Genomic DNA, 17,255 nt, shown 5'->3' with positions numbered 1-17,255 from the left:
CTGAGTCTAACCCAACTAGATGGTGCCTGGCTACCACTACTGACTGCTCTGACAGGGATCACAATAGAGGGTCCCAGACAGAGCTAGAGAAAAATATAGAACAAAACTCTAACTCACAAAAAAAGACCAGACTTACTGGCCTGACAGAGACTGGAGAAACCCCGAGAGTATGGTCCCTTTTAGCTCAGTAATGAAGTCACTCCTGAGGGTCACCCTTCAGCCAGAGATCAGACAGGCCCATAAAACAAAATGAAACTAAAGAGGCACACCAGCCCAGGGGCAAGGATTAGAAGGCAGGAGGGGACAGGAAAGCTGGTAATAAGGATACCGAAGGTCAAGAAGGGGAGAGTGTTAACATGTTGTGGGGTTGGTAACCAATGTCACAAAACAGTATGTGTACTAATTGTTTAATGAGAAGCTAGTTTGTTTTGTAAACCTTCATCTAAAGTAGAATAATAAATAAATAATTTTTTTTAAAAAAATAAGAAAGTCAAACTGAAGCAAGGCAACCGTGTTTTCATTCTCGATGACCAGACCTGTCCCCTAGGCTGGTAGTTACCTGCAAGACCACTGGCTATGAAAGTAACACATTCACTGTGGTGTGAAGACAACTCCAGGACTTTAGTCTGTTTCAGAGGAGCAGAAGACAGCAATGGGGAATGGAAGACATTTCGTTTCTTTGCTACAAAAGAGTTGGCAAATGAGTTTTCAAGTAATTTTCTCCCCTTTGTCCATTAACCCAGGAGATTAGAGAGATGGTTACTGACAGTTCTTGTAATTTGCATTTCAAAGTAATGTATGCAAAAATAATACATTTCAGCACATACTCCATTAGCATATTAAAACAAATTGACTTTGGGTCCTTGCCATTTTTATTATTCTCATTTTAACTTCAAGTTCCCTAATGCATTTAGGTAAAAAGGAGGAGCACTTGGAGGAAGGTAAGGAAGAAGAGAAAAGTGGGGTAAGGACCTGTAGAGTAGCTCTGTGTGTGCGTGTGTGCGTGTGCGTGTGCGTGTGTGTGTGTGTGTGTGTGTGTGTGTGTGTGTGTGTGTGAGAGAGAGAGAGAGAGAGAGAGAGTCGTGTACGGAGGAATTCACGTGGGGGTTCATATGGCGGAATCGGGCCTTAATTAGGAAAATTGCCTCTCAGGAATGGAAATTAGATGAGTGGATTGATTGATCTGAAGTGTTTTCCTCTTTCACCTCTTTCTCCACCTTCTTGCCCTTGAGCACCACTACCACCACCACCACCACCAGGGCAGGAAAGCAACATAATTAAACAGTTCTAACAGGCCAGTGAAGCCGGGGCCACCCAAGGAAGGCTGAGAAGGGCTCAGGCTATCTTACTCATCTCTGTGTGCCCAGACCCCGTCCTGGGAGGTTCAGAGACTCCAGGTTGAAATGGCTGCTGTGAGATGGGGAGTATGGGAAGATACCCTATCCCTCATGAAAATGAAAGGAGACCTCCTTGGGAGATCTCCCCCATCCCCACCACTATTACCATTGCTCAAACATCCTGTGGTCTCCCTCCCTGGTGGTATTTAGATGATGTGGTTGTCTATGACGGAGTCTTAAAGAAAATAGAAAATGCAGGTGAGGGGAGGTTTCCCCTGTTGAAGTTAAAACATGATGCTCATATAAATATGTTGTTGTTAGTTGCCATTAAGTTGATTCCGACTCATTGGCGACCCCATGTGTTATAGAGTAGAACTGCTCAATAGGGTTTTCTTGGCTATAATCTTCTCTTTTTTTTTTGGTGAAAGTATACACAGCAGATCATGAACCCATTCAACAATTTCTACATGTACAGTTCAATAGCATTGGTTACATTCTTCACGTTGCGTCATTATTCTTGCTGTCTGTTCCTATATTATTTCATCACCATTGACTTAGACTCACTGCCCCATAAACTACTCATCTATAATTTGAAGTTAGCCCTGGTAGCACAGAGGTTAAGAGCTACAGCAAGCTATGGCTGCTAACCAGAAAAGGTTAGCTGTTCAAGTCCACCAGCCACTCCTTGGAAACCCTATGGGACAGTTCTACCCTGTCCTATAGGGTCACTATGAGTCAGAATCAACACGATGGCAGTGGGTTTGGTTTTGGTTTTTGATACTGTCAATTTGATCTGATATAGATGACTCTTTTTTAAAAGAGTGCAATGCTCAAAGTGAACATTCTTTACTAATTCAGCTAAACTGTTTTTTAGTTTAAAGATGACTTCTGGTGATAGTTTCAGTTCAAGGTTCAAAATTTTCTCAGGGCAAGAGATTCAGGGATTCCTCCAGCCTCAATGGGTCCAGTAAGCCTGGATTCTGTTAGAAATGTAAAGTTCTGTTCCACATTCCCCCCCACCCCCTGCCTTTGATCAGGTCTCATCTATTGAGTCCTTGATTAAAACATTCCGTAATGGTATCTTGGCTGTAATCTTAATGGAAGCAGAGGGGTATTTTTCTGTGTTAATGCTGCGTGGGTTTGAACTGCCATCCTTTAGGTCAGCAGTCGAGCGAAAACCATTTGCACCACTTAGGGACCTCATATAAATATAGTGAGCATTTATTTAACTCATTAATGAGGAAACAAGCAGAATAGTAAAGCTATTTCAAAGAAGGATATATGAGACTATATAGAGTCAGAGAAAGAAAGATTGCTAAACTAACTATAAAACTTGGTTAATATTCTACAGGGCAAAAAAAACTGTAACCTTTGGACTTAATTTTCAACTAGACAAAATTCATTTGCACCTCTATGGAAAAAAATTATTTACAACATATTAATCGTCTATATGTTAACATCTAACTTTACAGAGTGTGGGTCTTAATCAATAGTCAATATTAAGTTAAACAATATACAATCTCAAGAGAGTCAGAAGACACTTAGGCAGGTGAATTTGGACTTCAAGCCTACTAGACTGTGAGAGAATAAATTTCTCTTTGTTAAAGCCATCCACTTGTGGTATTTCTGTTATAGCAGCACTAGATAACTAAGACAGAATCTGATACCAAGAGAGTGGGGTGTGGTCTAACAGATAGCTAAAATGTGGAAGGAATTTTGAAACTGTGAATGGATAGAGGCTGGAAGAGTTTTAAAGTGACTAATAGTAAAAGCTAAGATTGCCTTGAAGAGACTGTTGGTGGAATTATAGACATCAAAGACAATTCTGGTGAGAACTCAGAAGGAAATGAGGAGAGCTGTTACACTGGAGATGGCGCAGATGGCAAGAAGCAGCAGCAAAGAAACGGCAGCAGTGAGAGACAGTGCTGGAGCTGACCTACGGAGCAAGAGGCTTCCTAAGAGAGTAGGGTGCCTCTGGCACTTATCGGTGGAGCTAGGCTTGCTGACCCATGGAGCAGGATTGCTGTGTGCCTTCTGGCTCGAAGTTTACTGGCAGAGTAGGGTGCTTCTGGGCACTTATCAGTGGAGCTATAGAACTTTGGAACACTTGCCCTAGCAGGGCAGACACGGGCAGCGAGGCTCAAGGGGCCAAGAGGCCAAGGAACAAGGAAGCAGAGTTGCCTCAGTCTCAAAGGGTAGGGCCTCTACCTCTGGGGACTCAAAGGGTGGAGCCATGGCCTCTGGAGTTTCAAAGGGTGGAGCCACAGCCTTCTAGGTTTCAAAGAGTCAGATCTTCACCAACTCAGTTCTGGAGTGTGGGGCTGCTGTTCATGAGTGCCAGCAGGATGGAGCCAGATCCACTGCCCAAAATTGAGGGGACGGGGCTGCCATGCCCAAGGGGCAGAAGAATAGGACCTGCTGGACCCGAGGGGGTGGAGTTGCCACTTAGATGGACTAGGAGAATGGGGCCCCCGAAATCCAAGGGAGGAGAGTAGCCATTCCAGTGGGCCCGGAAGGCGGAGCTGAAGCCCAAGGCTGAGGGAACTCCACCCAGAATCTGGAGAGTGTGGCCAACACCCAGAGTCTGGAGGGCAGGGTCATTGCCTAAATGGTCTAAGAAAACAGGATTATTTTCAAGCCTGGAGAGCTAATACAATGTGTTCGGCTGACTTGCTTGGTGCCTGTTATCCTTTCTTTCCCTCCAATTTCTCCCATTTGTAATGGAAATGTCTAGTTTGTACCTGTTCCACACCTGTATTCTAGATTTCACAGATGAAGAAGAATTTTTCAATTTTGGACTTGGAGGTGATTTAAGACTTTTGCTGTGATATGATGGGGTGAATGTGTTTTACGTGTGGCAAGGACATGAATTTTGGGGGGCCAAATGGTAGAATGTTATGGATTGAATTGTGTCCCCAAAAAATGTGTGTCAACTTGGCAAGGCCATGATTCCCAGTATTGTGTGACTGTCCACCATTTTGTGATCTGACGTGATTTTCCTGTGTGTTGTAAATCATACCTCTGTAATGTTAATGAGGCAGGACTCACTCTACAAGATTAGGTTGTGTCTTAAGTCAATCTCTTTTGAGATATAAAAGAGAGACGTGAGCAGAGAGACATGGAGACCTCATACCACCAAGAAAGTAGTGCCGGGAGCACAGTGAATACTTTGGACCTGGGGTCCCTGTGCAGAGAAGCTCCTAGTCTAGGGGAAGATTAACACCAAGGACCTTCCCCAAAGCCAACAGAGAGAGAAAGCATTCCCCTGGAGCCAGCACCCTGAATTCGGATTTCTAGCCTCCTAGACTGTGAGAGAATAAATTTCTGTTTGTTAAACATCCACTTTCAGTATTTCTGTTATAGCAGCACTGGATAACTACAACAGCAGGCTAATGGGAAAATGCTCCAGTATAAATTTAAAGTACTTGCAGCAATACTTTTAACTTATTTTCAAATTTTGAGTAATTTTTTTCTCAACATGCAGAAGAACATTCCAACTCCACCATAGTTTTATAGTTTAATTATTTGGACTATAATAAGTCCAAATAATTGAGTGAGCAGTTTGGGAGTGTGGGCTATCACCAATAAAGATGCCCCAGTCAGGAGGTTCACCCAGGAGCTGTTTCTGTCCTTGTTCTCCCAGCTCTTCCATACCACCCCTATACTCAGTCATGGGAAATGAGACTGGAGAGCATTGAGATTGAGCCCAGGATGGGCCCTGGATCCTTGGGGCACAGATAAGTTCCCTGCTTCAGTATGGTGAAGGTTTTTGTTCGCTTGTTCCAGAGGAGAAGAAATTCCTACCACTGGAGGTCACAGGGCTGGATCCAGGCCCCCAGCCTTTAAGCTTGTGTGTTTGTCTGTGCACTACCCCTTCTTCTGCCACCCACACATATCCCCTCCTATACCCACAGCCATGTTTGCAGCAGCCACGTTAAACATATTATGTGCAAATGAGACTAATGGGGCACAACAGTCCAGGGACAAGGACTAGTAGGCAAGAGGGGACAGGAAGGCTGGTAATAATAGGGAACCCAAGGTTGAGAAGGGACAGTGTTGACATGCCATGGGGTTATTAACCAGTGTCATAAAACAATATGTGTACTGTTTAATGAGAAACTATTTGTTCTGTAAACCTTCATCTAAAGCACAATTTAAAAAACAAAAAACAAAAAAACGTTATACGCACAGCTTTCTGCAAAGTACTGGGAAATAAAAACATAACAAAGTACACCCATTTCAAGTATAGCCCTTCATGCTGTCCTCTCAGATCCCCACTGTCAGAATGATTCTGCCTCCTTCCCAATTCTCCCACTAAAATTTTTGCTACCTACATTAGGGCCCACTTTGCTTTCTATCTTGTATTAGGGATCTTTACGTAGGTAACCTCTTAAAGGGCCAGCCCTAGATCTTATGAATCTTTGTCTCTACCCAAAATTCCATCACACCTGGCCCATAACAGGAAGGTAACACATATAGCAACCACATTTTCCAAACTAGACCTTTCACTCTTTACCTGTCACTGTCTGTCAGATCTCATACATACAAAGTAGAAACTTGTGGCAGAAACTGGCTAGATGCTCACCAAATCATGCCCTCTTGCTCCTGATTCAGGCCCTCATCATCCCTCATTTGGACTGTTAAAGTAGTCTTCTACCTGGTCTCTCTGCTTCCTGGCTCTCCCACATCAAATCCACAAAATCCACACAGCTGTCCGTTTGAAGGCCTCCTCCCTCTCTGCCATGTTTAGGAGTGTATACCATTTGGGGCTTGTCTTAGTCATCTAATGCTGCTATAATAGAAATACCACAAGTGGATGGCGTTAACAAAGAGAAGTTTATTCTCTCACAGTCTAGGAGGCTACAAGTCCAAATTCAGGGCATCAGCTCCAGGGGAAGGCTTTCTCTCTCTGTCAGCTCTGGAGGAAGGTCCTTCTTGTCAATTTTCCCCTGGACTAGTAGCTTCTCCATGCAGAAACCCCAGGTCCAAAGGACGTGCTCTGCTCCCAGTGCTTCTTTCTTGGTGGTATGAGGTCCCTACTCTCTGCTTGCTTCCCTTTCCTTCTAGCTATTGTAAGGTAAAAGGTAGTGCAAGCCACACTCAGGGAAACTTCCTTTACTTTGGATCAGGATGTGACCTTTTAAGGGTGTTACAATCCCACCCTAATCCTCTTTAACATAAAATTACAATCACAAAATGGAGGACAACCACACAATACCGGGAATCACGACCTAACCAAGTTGACACATAATTTTGGGGGACACAATTCAATCCATGACAGGGCGTGTTGGTTTTGAGCAACAAAAATTAATTCTTGTACTCTAAAGCAAAAAGAGAAATTTATTGGAAGAATATGGGGCATCCTATATAGCAGGAGGGGCCCTGGTGATGCAGTGGTTAAGAGCTATGGCTGCTAACCAAAAGGTCAGCAGTTCAAATCTACCAGCTGCTCCTTGGAAACCTATTGGACAGTTCTGCTCTGTCCTACAGTGTTGCTATGAGTCGGAATCGACTAGACAGCAATGAGTTTGTTTGTTTGTTTTTATATAGCAGGAACAACTGAATAACCAGGTCTTGGAAAGGACAGGAAGTACATAGGGCAGCTCCAGGGATCCCAGCAGCAAGAACTAGTAGACAGTTTTGTCACTACAGTTAGGATGATTCAGTTATAATTGTCTTCTGTCTTTGTGTTGCTCCACTCATAATTTAACTCTTAGGGTTTTGACCCCACCCCTTGGTCCAGAGAGGATGTGGCACATTTACTGATAGCGGCACTCTGCTGGTGTATTCTGTTTCCGCCCAGATCCACTATCAACTCTTCTCTACCCTGCTCCCTGCTCTTAGAGGTAGACCTATGGGATGGGTTCACTTGCCCTCTGGCTTCTCATTGGGTTTGGCAATGGGGACCCTCAGCAGGAAACTGGAGGGAGGAAGGAAGATGAGGTTGGGGGTGCTTATTTCCTCATCTTCTTCCCTGTAGGGTGGTCTGGGACTGGCTGTGGCCCTCAACCTAAGGCCACAGCTTCTCTCAAGGCAGCCTTTCTCCACCACTCCCCCCTTCTGGGACCCTAGTGCTTTCACGCACCAAGGGAGGTAACTGTTCTGCTGTATCGTTGCTGCATATTGTTCTGCTGTATTGTTCTAGCTCATAGCAACCCCACAAGACAGAGCAGAACTTCCTTCATAGGGTTTTCTTGGCTATAATCTTTATGGAAGTAGATTGCCAAGTCTTTCTGCTACAGAGCGACTGGATAGGTTTGAACCCCAACCTTTCGGTTAGCAGGAGAGCGCTTAGCCATTGTATCACCAGAGCTCCTTTCTGCTGTTGTTGTGTGCCATTGAGTTGATTCTGACTCATAGTGACGCTCTAGGACAGAGTACAACTGCCCTATAGGGTTTCCAAGGAGTAGCTAGTGGATTTGAACCACCGACCTTTTGGTTAGCAGCCTGAGTTCTTAACTACCACACCACCAGTGCTCCGTTTTCTGGTGTACTAGCCCCAGAATAATGTGTTACCCCTTATGGTTTCTCTACAACCTGCCCACGTCCTTGTTTTAATGTTCTGTTATCAGCATCTTGAAATTCTTAATAATGTTATCTTTGAATTTGTGTTTGTGAAGTCCAGTGGGACAATGGAGCATGTCCATGAGCAGAGGAGATACATGCAACCTCCATGTATGCTGTTCCTTGCTGCCCTGTTCCCATATAGCTCCCATGATGTCCAATTCCTGGGAGCAGTATAAGGGAAGTGTGTTACATCTATGATTGAGTAAGGAGTGGGGATGCGGGGGAGCACTGACAGCCCCTAGAGGGCAAGCTTTATGTTCAAACAAAAACTTTCTTCCAACTAGAAGGAAGGCAATAGCATTTTAAGAAACACGAATGACCAAGGAACTCTATTATGTCCTTTCTTATTCCTGTTACTTTCTTGTATTAGCCAACCACTGACTCTAAAAGTGATGACATAGAAGAAAAAGGAAAGAGAGGACAACCCATAATTCCTTTTCCTTTGTTTTTCTTTAGTCAAACCCAAAAACTCAAATGCATTGCCGTTGAGTCGATTCCGACTCATAGTGACCCTATAGGACAGAGTAGAACTGCCACATAGGGTTTCCAAGGAGCAACTGGTAGGTTCGAACTGCCGACCAAAGTTTAGCAGCTGAGCTTGTAAGCACTGCACCACCAAGGCTCCTTTCTTAATCATCTACTGGTAAACTAAAAGTAGAAAGTGTTTGTAGAACATGCGTATATCAAGAAGTGAGATAAAAACAGCTGAGTTTCATGCAGCATTTCCACTGTTCTGGTAAGAGAAATACATGTGTATGTACAAGCTATGAAATACAAATTGTGTAATTTTGATGATTCTGCAGACTGGTTGTTGTTTTAGCTGACTTCTAGTAGGCCCCTGACTCATAGGGACCCCACACGCAATGAAATGAATGCAGCTGGATCTTGTGCTGTCCCTATGATCAGTTGCAGATCAGACTGTTGTGATCCATAGGGTTTTCACTGGCTGATTTTTGGAAATAGATTGCCAGGCCTTTCTTCCCCATCTGTCTTAGTCTGGAAGCTCGGCTGAAACCTGTTCAGCAGCATAGCAACATGCAAGCCTCCACTGACATTTAAAACTGGCATTGTAAATATAAAGATGAAAAATAAAATTTATGGCAGTAAACATTTTATTTTATTTTACTCAGAATGACATTAAATAACAAATAACACTATAACAAGTTGACAGAGACATTGCAGAAGAAAGATAAAGGCTTTATATTTCAGTACCTTTAATGGTATTCTTTTCCTGCTTTTTGAACAAGGGACCCCACATTTTCATCTTGTGCTGGGTCCCACAAATTATATGGAGGCTCTGCTGGTATGTGTCAGAGACTGTAAGCACCCTAGGTGTTCCCACCAAAGGAGACCGTGTCATAATATGATGAACAGATCACTAATCTTGAAGTAGAATGACTGTGTTTGAGTCCCCTAGCTACCATGTGGAGCCCTGGTGGCACAGTGGTTAAGCATTTGGCTGCTAACCAAAAGGTCAGCAGTTCAAATCCACCAGCTGTTCCCTGGAAACCCTATGAGACAGTTCTACTCCATCCTGTAGGGACTATGAGTCGGAATCAACTTGACGGCAACGGGTATAGCTACCATGTACTACTTGTGGACTCTTGGCTGAGTCATTTGCATCCTCTATAAAACAGGGACAATAGAACAGGAGAGGATGCAAATAACCCAAATAAGAAATAAATGGGGGACACTACAACATACTCAACTGAAATAAAAAGGATTATAACAGAATATTATGAAAAACCATACTCCAACAAATTTGAAAACCTAGAGGAAATGGATAAATTTCTAGAAACACACTACCTACCCAAACTACCACAAAGTGATGCTGAAAATCTGAACAGACCCATAACAAGAGAAGAGATTGAAAAGGTAATAAAAAAAACTCCCAACAAAAAAAAAGCCCTGGCCCAGATGGCTTCACTGGAGAATTCTACAAAACATTCAGAGAAGAGCTTATACCAGTACTACTCAAACTATTTCAGAACATAGAAAAGGAAGGGTTACTTCCAAATTCATTTTATGAAGCCACCATAACCCTGATACCAAAACCAGGCAAAGATGCCACAAAAAAAGAAAATTACAGACCAATATCTCTCATGAGTATAGATGCAAAAATTCTGAACAAAATTCTAGCCAATAGAATTCAGCATCATATCAAAAAAATAATACACCACAACCAAGTAGGATTCATACCAGGTATACAAGGATGGGTTCAACATTAGAAAATCAATCAACATAATCCACCACATAAATAAAAGGAAAGAAAAGAATTACATGATCATTTCAATTGACGCAGAAAAGGCATTTGACAAAGTCCAACACCCATTTCTGATAAAAACTCTCAATAAAATAGGTATAAAAGGGAAATTCCTCAACATAATAAACGGCATCTATACAAAATCAACAGCCAACATAATTCTTAATGGAGAGAGGCTGAAACATTCCCCTTGAGAACAGGAACAAGACAAAGATGCCCTTTATCACCACTCCTATTTAACATTGTGTTGGAAGTCCTAGCTAGAGCAATGAGGCAGGAAAAAAAAGGAAGGGGCATCCAAATTGGGAGTGAAGAATTTAAACTGTCCCTATTTGCAGATGATATGATACTATATATAGAAAACCCTAAAGACTCCACGAAAAAACTACTGGAACTAATAGAAAGATTCAGCAGAGTAGCAGGATATAAGATAAACATACAAAAATCAGTTGCATTCCTATACGATAACAAAGAGAATGATGAAAATGTAATCAGGAAAACAATACCATTTATAATAGCCCCTAAAAAAGGAAATATTTAGGAATAAATCTAACCAGGGATGTAAAAGACCTGTACAAAGAAAACTACAAAATACTACTGCAAGAAACCCAAAGAGATCTACATAAATGGAAAAACATACCATGCTCATGGATAGGTAGACTCAACATGGTGAAAATAACAATTCTACCCAAAGCAATCTACAAATGCAATGCAATCCCAATCCAAATACCAACAACATTATTTAAAGAGATGGAAAAAATAATCATTAACTTTATATGGAAAGGGAAAGGGCCCCAGATAAGTCAAGCATTATTGAAGAAGAAGAATAAAGTAGGAGGACTCACACTACCTGACCTCAGAACCTACTATACAGCTGCGGTAGTCAAAACAGCCTGGTACTGGTACAACGACAGATACATTGACCAAAGGAATAGAATCAAGAACGCAGATATAAATCCATTCACCTACGGTCACCTGATCTTCGACAAGTTCCCAAAGTCCATCAGATGGGGAAAAGGTAGTCTTTTTAATAAATAGTGCTGGCAAAACTTGATGTCCATCTGCAAAAAAATGAAACAGGACCCATACCTCACATCATACACAAAAACTAATTCAAAATGGATCAAAGACCTAAATATAATACAAAAAAGTATAAAGATCATAGAAGAAAAAATAGGATCAACGCTAGAGACCCTAATACATGGCATTAACAGGATACAAACCATAACTAACAACATACAAACTCCAGAAGATAAGCTAGATAACTGGGATCATCTAAAAATTAAACACTTAGGCTCATCAAAAGACTTCACCAAAAGAGTAAAAAGAGAACCTACAGAATGGCAAAAAATTTTTGGCTATTACAAATCCAGCAAAGGTCTACTCTCTAAAAGCTACAGGAAAATCCAGCACCTCTCCAACAAAAAGACAAATAATCCAATTAAAAAATGGGCAAAGGAAATGAACAGACACTTCATCAAAGAAGACATTCAAGAGATTAAAAGACACATAAGGAAATGCTCATGATCACTAGCCATTAGAGAACTGCAAATCAAAACCACAATGAGACACCATCTCACCCTGGCATTACCGGCATGAATCAAAAAAACAGAAAATAACAAATGTTGGAGAGGCTGCGGGGAGATTGGAACTCTTATGCATTGCTGGTGGGAATGCAAAATGGTACAACCAGTTTGGAAAATCATATGGCATTTCCTTAGAAAGCTAGAAACAGAAACACCATATGATCCAGCAATCCCACTTCTAGGAATATATCCTAGAGAAATAAGAGCTGTCACATGAATAGACATACGCATACCCATGTTCACTGCAGCATTGTTCACAATCGTAAAAAGATGGAAACAACCTAGATGCCCATCAACAGATGAATGGAGAAACAAACTATGGCACGAACACACAATGGACCAATACTACGCAACGATAAAGAACAATGATGAATCTGAGAAGTATCTCACAACATGGATGAATCTGGAGGGCATTATGCTGAGTGAAATAAGTCAATCACAAAAGGACAAATATTGTATGAGACTACTAGTATAAAAACTCATGAAAAGATTTACACACAAAAAGAAACAATCTTTGATGGCTATGAGGGAGGGGAGGGGTGAGGAGTGAAAAACACTAAATAGACAATAGACAAGTGGTAACTTTGGTGAAGGGTAATACAGTACGCAATACTGGGGAAGCCGGCACAGCTTGTTCAGGGTAAGGTCATGGAAGCTCCATGGACAAATCCAAACTCCCTTAGGGACCAAATTACTGGGCTGAGGGCTGTGGGGCCCATGGTCTCAGGGAACATCTAGCTCAATTGGCATAACATAGTTTATAAAGAAAATGTTCTACATTCTACTTTGGTGAGTAGCGTCTTGTGTCTTAAAAGCTTGTGAGTGGCCATCTAAGATACTCCACTGGTCTCACTCCTTCCAGAGCAAGGGAAAATGAAGAAAACTAAAGACACAAGGGAAAGATTAGTCCAAAGGACTAATAGACCACAACTACTATGGCCTCCACCAGACTGAGTCCAGCACAACTAGATGGTGCCTGGCTACCACCACCAACTGCTCTGACAGGGATCACAATAGAGAGTCCCAGACGGAGCTGGAGAAAAATGTAGAACAAAATTCTAATTCAAAAAAAAAAAAAAAAAGACCAGACTTACTGGCCTGACAGAGACTGGAGAAACCCAGAAAGTATGGCCCTTGGACACCCTTTTAGCCCATTAATGAAGTCACTCTGGAGGTTCACCTTTTAGCCAAAGATTAGACAGACCCATAGGACAAAATGAGGCTAAAGGGGCACACCAGTCCAGGGGCAAGGACTAGAAGGCAGGAGGGGACAGGAAAGCTGGTAATAGGGAACCCAAGTTCAAGAAGCTAGAGTGCTGACATGTCATGGGGTTGTTAACCAATGTCATAAAACAATATATATGTACTGTTTAATAAGAAGCTAGTTTGGTCTGTAAAACAAAACCCCATTGCTGTCGATTCTAACTCATAGGGACCCTACAGCAACTCTACAGACAGAGTAGAACTGTCTCATAGCGTTTCCAAGGAGCACCTGGTGGATTTGAACTGCTGACCTTTTGGTTAGCAGTCGTAGCTCTTAACCACTATATCACCAGGGTTTCCTTGTTCTGTAAACCTTCATCTAAAGTTCAATAAAAAAAATAAAGACTTGCGTTCAGATATAGTGTCCATGTGACCTCTTGCTAAGGAGCCATAGTGGTGCAGTGGTTAGGCGGGGGGCTGCTAACCAAAAGGTTGGTGATTCAAATCCACCAGCAGCTCTGCGGGAAAAAGACCATGAAGATTTACAGCCTTGGAAACTCTATGGGGCAGCTCTACTCTGTCCTATAGGGTCACTATGAATCGAAGCTATGAGTTAGAATTGACTGGATGGCAAAGGGTTGGGCTGGGTTGGGGAGGGTTTGATTTGGAACCCCTTGCTTAACCTTTCAGAGGCTTAGTTTCCTCTTTTGCATGGGGATTGTGAAGATTAGGTACTACAATAAATTTAAAGAGTCTGGCTCAGATTAGGAATTTAAAAAAAGGTAGCTATTAATATTATTATAATTACATAATATATGGCATATTTACATAACTGACAGGTGTAGAGTCCTGAATTAGGGAAATATGTATAAAGAAAGGAGCTTGCAATCTGCTTGGGGAAAATACATATAAAATAATACTTGTAAAATTAAAGGTTTCAAAGAGTGAAAATCTATACTACATGAATACCAATCCAAAGTTATTTTTAAAAACAAATAGCATTAATGGGCAAAGAATAAGAAAAGACAACTCAGAAAGAGAAAATCAAAACGGTAAACTAGTAGAAGTGATTAGGGAAAATATTAATCTTTGAGAAAAAACTTTTAAAATAAAAATTAAGCAGCATTTTGCACCTTTTAATGAAAAACATAGGCATCCCTGGGTGGCACGAATGACTACCTGCTGAAGGATCGGCAGTTGGAACCCACCCAGAGGTGCCTCAGAAGACAGGCCTAGCAATCTGCTTCTGAAAGGTCACAGTCTTGAAAACCCTATGGAGCAGTTCTACTCTGTACACATGGGGGTCACCATGAGTCAGGATTGACTCGAAGGCATTTAACAATAACAACAACAAATGAAAAACATATTTAGAAAACAATGTTAATGATAACACCTAATTCTGGTGAAGTTCTGATAAAATAGGCACATTCATACAGGGCTGTAGCAGCAGAAGTGGATGCAACCCTTTTGAAAACCAACATGGCAATATGTACCGAGAGTAATGAACCACTTTGTCCTTTGTCTCTGCATTTGGTGTTTCACCCATTTGATACTACATAAAAGTGCCCTTATTTCCTACCGTCATAGCCTATTCATTGAATTGACTCCACGGTAACTGGTTCGGTTTGGTTTTTGGATTTGCCTGTTCATTAATGAATGTTTGGTAAACATAATTTGTTCTATCCAGTAAAAGGGAAGATAAAGAGCCCTGTCCTCCAAAACTTTATATTCCAATAGGGGAGGCAAGGTGTTAGACACGCACTAGAGAAGAATAAGAAACACTGGTGCCTCAATTTAAGCCGTTGGCTGCTAACCGAAAGGTCGGCAGTTAGAACCCACCAGCCACTTGGAGGGAGAAAAGAGCTGGCGATCTGCTCCCATAAAGATTACAGCCTAGGGTGGGGACCATAGTCTCAGGGAACATCTAGCTTAACTGGCATAACATAGTTTATAAAGAAAATGTTCTACATTCTACTTTGGTGAGTAGCGTCTGGGGTCTTAAAAGACTGTGAAGGGCCATCTAAGATACTCCACTGGTCTCACCCCTTCGGGAGCAAGGGAGAATGAAGAAAACTAAAGACTCAAGGGAAAGATTAGTCCAAAGGACTAATGGACCACAACTACCACAGCCTCCACCAGACTGAGTCCAACACAACTAGATGGTGCCTGGCTTACCACTACTGACTGCTCTGACAGGGATCACAACAGAGGGTGCCGGACAGAGCTGGAGAAAAATGTAGAACAAAATGCTAACTCACAAAAAAAGACCAGACTTACTGGTCTGACAGAGACTGGAGAAACCCTGAGAGTATGGCCACCGGACACCCTTTCAGCTCAGTACTGAAGTCACTCCTGAGGTTCACCCTTCAGCCAAAGATTAGATAGGCCCATAAAACAAAATGAGACTAAAGGGGACACCAGCCCAGGGGCAAGGACTAGAAGGCAGGAGGGGACAGAAAAGCTGGTAATAGGGAACCCAAGTTTGAGAAGTGAGAGTGTTGACATGTCATGGGGTTGTTAACCAATGTCATAAAACAATATGTATACTAACAATATTGCATTAACAATATGTGTTTAATGAGAAGCTAGTTTGCTCTGTAAACGTTCACCTAAAGTACAATTTTTTAAAAAAGTACAATAAAAAAATAATGAAATAAAAAAAGAAAGACAGGTGATTCAAAAATAAAATTATGATTAAGAAATTCTAAATAAATCTTATGAAAAGTGAAAAAAAAAGATTGCAGCCTAGGAAACCCTATTGGGGCAGTTCTACTCTGTCCTATAAGGTCTCTATGAGTGGGAATCGACTTGATGGCATACAACAAAAGAATAAAATCAGTGACGAGACAAGGCAAGGCCAACGGTGAGAACTGGATGATGTCAACCGGCAGGACCTGGTGGAGGGGCTGAATGCCGAGGGGAGAAGCACAGTCAAAGGATCAGAGCAGGGCCGGGTAACCTGGCAGGATGCAGTGTACAAGTGAAATTGTTCCATGAGTAAAGGAGCCCATGAAAGGTCCCCAGCAAAATTTTTATTGTCTACCCTCCAATAGGCTTGAAAAGTCAGATAGTCACGACAAAAATAAAAAGATATAACTAAAAGGTTTTACACTGTTTCAGTATCAAAATATATTTTCTTAATTTCCTTATCAACAGTAAATTAACATCATCATGACCATAAAATAAGGAAAAGATAAGGGTAGACTCACAGGTCTAATGGGTCAATTCTGTGAAGTTCCATGAGTTACCCCTAGAGGCTTAGCCTGCGGCCCACTCCTCCAGCCCTTCCAACAATTTTGTAAGCACCTAATTGTCTGTATTAAATTTTTTCCAGCTTAAAATACCTACAGTGGTTTGTTTCCTGCACAGAACCTGACAAATGAATTAGGGAGCACAGACCAAAGAGGGCAATGTCAGAAACTTAACATGATGAATACATTATGCCAGCAGGAGAGAATAACCAAAACCAAATCCGGCACCATCCAGTCTATTCCAACTCACAGACACCCTGGAGGACAGGGTGGAACTGCCCCATAGGGTTTCCTAGGCTGTAATCTTTACAGAAGCAGACTGCCACATCTTTCTCCTTGGGTTCAAACCTCCGACCTTTCAGTTAGCAGCCAAGCGCTTAACCACTGTGCCCCCAGGGCCTCTCTTTCTCAAGGCAACCCAGATCCTTCCTTAATCAAGTAAACCCATTTAACTCCTTTACTGGGAGGGGGACGCTGGTGGTTCAGTGGTAGAATTCCTGCTTCCCACGCAGGAGGCCCGGGTTCAATTCCCAGCCAATGTACCTTATGTCTGTCAGTATGGTTTGCATGTTGCTATGAAGCTGAACAGGTTTCAGCAGTGCTTCCAGACTAAGACAGACTAGAAATCTACTTCTGAAAATCAGTCAATAAAAATCCTATGGATCACGATTTTCTGATCTGCAACTGATTATGGGGATGGCAGCGGCTTGTTTTCATTCGTTCCGTTGTGCGTGGGGTCACCATGAGTCAGAAACTGACTCTACGGTAGCTAACAACTTCTTTACCATCCTCTGTAGAAAATTAGCAGCCCTACGTAGATATTGGGCTCCATTTTAGATACTGTGAAATTAATATCTGCTGGAGAAAGCTGCATCTGTTTATGCCTAAGAGATTACAGTGGAATGCCCACACACAAACTGGATGGTGGTTGAAAGACTTTCCTGATGAGCCTTTCAGAAGTTTTTTAAGAAGCCAGAGTGAGGTTGGATAACAAGATTGTGCCACACCTTCCATCCATTCAAGATTCATTTCCTGGAGCAAAAGCACC

The 17,255-nt window shown here is 42.1% G+C and overlaps 1 non-coding gene across 1 annotated transcript; it reads left to right on the top strand.

Moving 5' to 3' along the window:
• Positions 1 to 16,678: 16,678 nt before the first annotated feature.
• On the top strand, positions 16,679 to 16,749 carry TRNAG-CCC (transfer RNA glycine (anticodon CCC)). The gene has a single exon. It is a non-coding gene; the product is annotated as a tRNA-Gly (tRNA).
• Positions 16,750 to 17,255: the final 506 nt, after the last annotated feature.

Source organism: Trichechus manatus, unplaced genomic scaffold, assembly GCF_000243295.1.
Source record: "Trichechus manatus latirostris isolate Lorelei unplaced genomic scaffold, TriManLat1.0 scaffold00073, whole genome shotgun sequence".
NCBI lineage: Eukaryota > Metazoa > Chordata > Mammalia > Sirenia > Trichechidae > Trichechus > Trichechus manatus.
Note: the sequence above shows the minus strand (reverse complement) of the source record. Positions and strands in the feature narration are given on the sequence as shown.